Below are 3,549 nucleotides of genomic sequence, written 5' to 3'. Positions count from 1 at the left end.
TTTTTTTTTTTTTTTTTTTTTTTCTTAACCTTTTGGCTTTTTCTTTTCAGTTCTATGAGGACAGGACTCTGTTACGAATATCCCCAGCACCTAGTTCCATTCTACCCTCTACCTTCTATGACTGTTTTTGATATCATAATACATATTATTCTGTTTTTGGAAATAAAGTTTAAGACTTAGGGGAATACACTTGGTTATTTTCCCTTTTGTAGACTATGTGCTTGCTCTAGTAATGGTGATCTTACAGAAAACATTTGGGGGCTCTTTCTTGTCATTAGAAGGAGTACAAATAGAGATGTTTGAAAGAGGCCAGATAATTGCCTAGACAGGAACTCAGATGGGTTTGATTCTCCTCTTTAAAAACTCCATTAGTCCCTGTAATAAGATTTTATCAGACTCAGTGATACTGACTCTGATGTTGTGGAGCATACTAGAAAAATTCTAGGCTGTGAGAGCGTGGTGTAGTAGATTACCTGGTGTGGCTTTTCTAGCCATAAGTCTTTGTAAACTCTGTGGTGGAATTTGCTGTGAGCAACTGAGGAGCTCCTGATTGTAAAAGTTATCCACCTGGGGTATTTCTGTTGAGCGCAACACAAAGCATTGTTCTGGGAGGGTCCTGCTGTCTCTCAGGTGCTTAGAATTCTGATGTTATGATTGGTTAGTTTGGCCACTCTGCCAGACTCCTAGAGGCAGAAGAAGTCTCTCTCTGACTGCTGGTTGAGGAAGATGTGCTGCTAAATCATGTGCTGCTGGGAAAGAGATACAAGAGATATGCATTGCTGAGTGAGATACCGAGGGACACTCACTGTTGGGAGAGAGACTGAGAGACTGTTAGGAAAGAGACTGTGGGCTGGGAGAGAGACTGAGCATTTTTCCTGAACTTAAATTGTAGCTTGGTGCTTCCCTAATAAAACCCATAATCTGTGAGTTCTGTGTGGCCACTGCAGTGAATTATCGAACCCAGGAGAGAGGTGGTGGGTGCTTTGGGAGGAATGGTTGGTGAAAGGGCTGGAGGGAGGCAGCATGTCTGGCCTTGCTGTAATAGGCCTTGGGCTATTGATGGTGATTCTGTCTTCATCTTGTGCAGTTAGAGGATCTCAGAAGATGTGGCCTCCCTGCCCTTTTGGCAGAGAGTCAAGGGAATCTTGGTTCTGACATTTACTAGATTCCTCCCCTGATAAATAGAATAATGACAAATAGAGTTAATGTTAAAAGAGATAATATATGTAAAATATGTACTGCTGATATATCAGATAGTATTTCCATGCTATTTCATAACATTTTCACTGGCCAATTCTTGGAAAAGTGGATGGCCCCTTTCTCCTTCCAGAATACCAGAAAGATGTTAACTTGTGTTTTATTGACCACGTGAAAGCATTCAATTGTGTGGATCATAACAAATTATGGATAGCATTGAGAAGAATGGGAATTGCAGAACACTTAATTGTGCTCATGAAGAACCTTTAAGTAGACCAGCAGGCTGTTGTTCTAACCGAACAAGGGCATACTTCATGGCTTAAAATCAAGAAGGGAGTGCATCAGGGTTGTATTGTTTCACCATACTTGCTCAGTCTGTATGCTGAGCAAATAATCCAAGAACCTGGACTATATGAAGAAGAATGCAGCATCAGGATAGGAAGAAGACTTATTAACAACCTGCGATATACAGACAACACAATCTTGCTTGCTGAAAGTCAGGATGACTTGAAGCACTTACTAATGAAGATTAAAGACTACAGTCTACATTATGGATTACACCTCAACATAAAACAAAAATCCTCACAACTGGACCAGTAAACAGCATCACAATAAATGGAGAAAAGATTGAAGTTGTCAAAGATTTCATATTACTTGGTTCCACAATCAACACTAGTGGAAAGAGCAGTCAAGACATCGGATGACATATTGCACAGGTCAAATCTGCTGCAAAAGACCTCTTTCAAGTGCTGAAGAGCAAAGATGTCTCTTTGAAGACTAAGGTGCACCTTACCCAAGCCTTGGTGTTTTCAGTTGCCCTATATAGTGTGTGAGAAAGCTGGACAATGAATAAAGAAGACAGAAGAAGAGTTGCTTTTGAGTTGTGGTGTTGGGCAGAGACCAACAAAGTACCATGGATTGCCAGAAGAACTAACAAATCTATCCTGGGAGAAGTGCAGCCAGAATTCCCTTTGGAAGTGAGAATGGCTAGACTTTGTCTTATCTACTTTGATTATGTGGGCAGAAGGGACCACTCCCTGGAGAAGGATATCATGCTTGGTAAAGTGGAGGGTCAACAAAAAAGGGTAAGGCCCTCAATGAGATGGATTGACACAGTGGCTGCAACTATGGGCTCAGGTATAGAAAGGGTTGTGAGGCTAGCACAGGACTGGGCAGTGTTTTGTTCTGTTGTACATAGGGTTGCTATGAGTTAGAGCCTATTCGACGGCACCTAACAACAACATGTACTGCTGATACCACAGTAAACAAATGGTAGCTGTTATTAGATAGCTGTTACTATGAATGTAAAACCTAGGAGATACTGATTTACAAACCAAATGTCAAGTCTATGTATTTACAATGATTATTGAAACTGCCAAATAGTCTAAAATCCTTGTGTCTGCTGTATATTCTTTCCCAGTTAGGAAAGTCTGTCTCAGAAACCAAATTATAATCAAGAAGTTGCTTAGTGAATCAAGAGAAATAGTTGAATTATCTTTATGGCTACTATCATGAAGCCTTGATTGCCTGATGTAAACTTCCCTAAAAGAACATTGTCAATATCACACAGAACTTATTAGGTTCCTTTTACCCCAGTTAGAAACTCCCCCTTTTTCTTTTTTCTTTTTTTTGCCCTTCTGAAACTTCAGGTTGACTCTACCTTCTTTTCACTCATTCTCCAAATCTAGACAACACCATTAATTTCCATTATAGTTAGGCAAGTTCATGTCAAATTCTTAGGATATTTTCTGCATCTATTTGGAAGATATCCCATGAAATGACTTATAAATTGTTGTTATTCATTATTTGTAAGTTTAAATCTATTTTCAAATATGAGAAGTACTTGTATTCTGTCTGTACTCAGTATACTTGCTGTTTTGAAAAAAAAACACTGTTCTGATTATTCTCAACAGTAAAAAGTTGCCATTCTTTGAAAATCAATATGATTTTTTAAATAATAATGGAAAGTCAGATCCAAACTGGCTGAATAAGATAGGTAACTAAGAGGAACAGATTATGCTTGTTCAAAAAGTTATGTCAAAAAGAATTACATTACTTTATTGATTACTGTTTTACAAGGATTTCTCAGAAGGGAGAATTTTAAAATTTTTTGAGCAATGATAGTAAGAATAAACAAATGCCGTAAGTAACTTTCCAAGTTAGCCATTTTGGTGAAGGGATTATTCATATGCATAGAGGTACTAAAATGTTTTCTAGTCATTCCATATGTTCCATCTTATTCATGAAAATTTTTCTGCCTTCTCCTTCAGTCTGAATTCTTTCAGTCTTATAATTCAGTGATTCTCACACATTTTATCTTAGGACTACATTACTGCAAAAATGGCAAGGAGG

At 38.3% G+C, this 3,549-nt stretch overlaps 1 protein-coding gene across 1 annotated transcript in view; it reads left to right on the top strand.

Annotated features, from left to right (window-relative positions):
• Nucleotides 1-3,549, top strand: part of XRCC2 (X-ray repair cross complementing 2) — a 67,408-nt gene that overhangs the window by 15,244 nt on the left and 48,615 nt on the right. The gene's annotated exons all lie outside the window — the stretch shown is intronic.

Source organism: Orycteropus afer, unplaced genomic scaffold, assembly GCF_000298275.1.
Source record: "Orycteropus afer afer isolate SDZICR_OR568_19922 unplaced genomic scaffold, OryAfe1.0 scaffold00264, whole genome shotgun sequence".
Classification (NCBI taxonomy): Eukaryota; Metazoa; Chordata; class Mammalia; order Tubulidentata; family Orycteropodidae; genus Orycteropus; species Orycteropus afer.
Note: the sequence above shows the minus strand (reverse complement) of the source record. Positions and strands in the feature narration are given on the sequence as shown.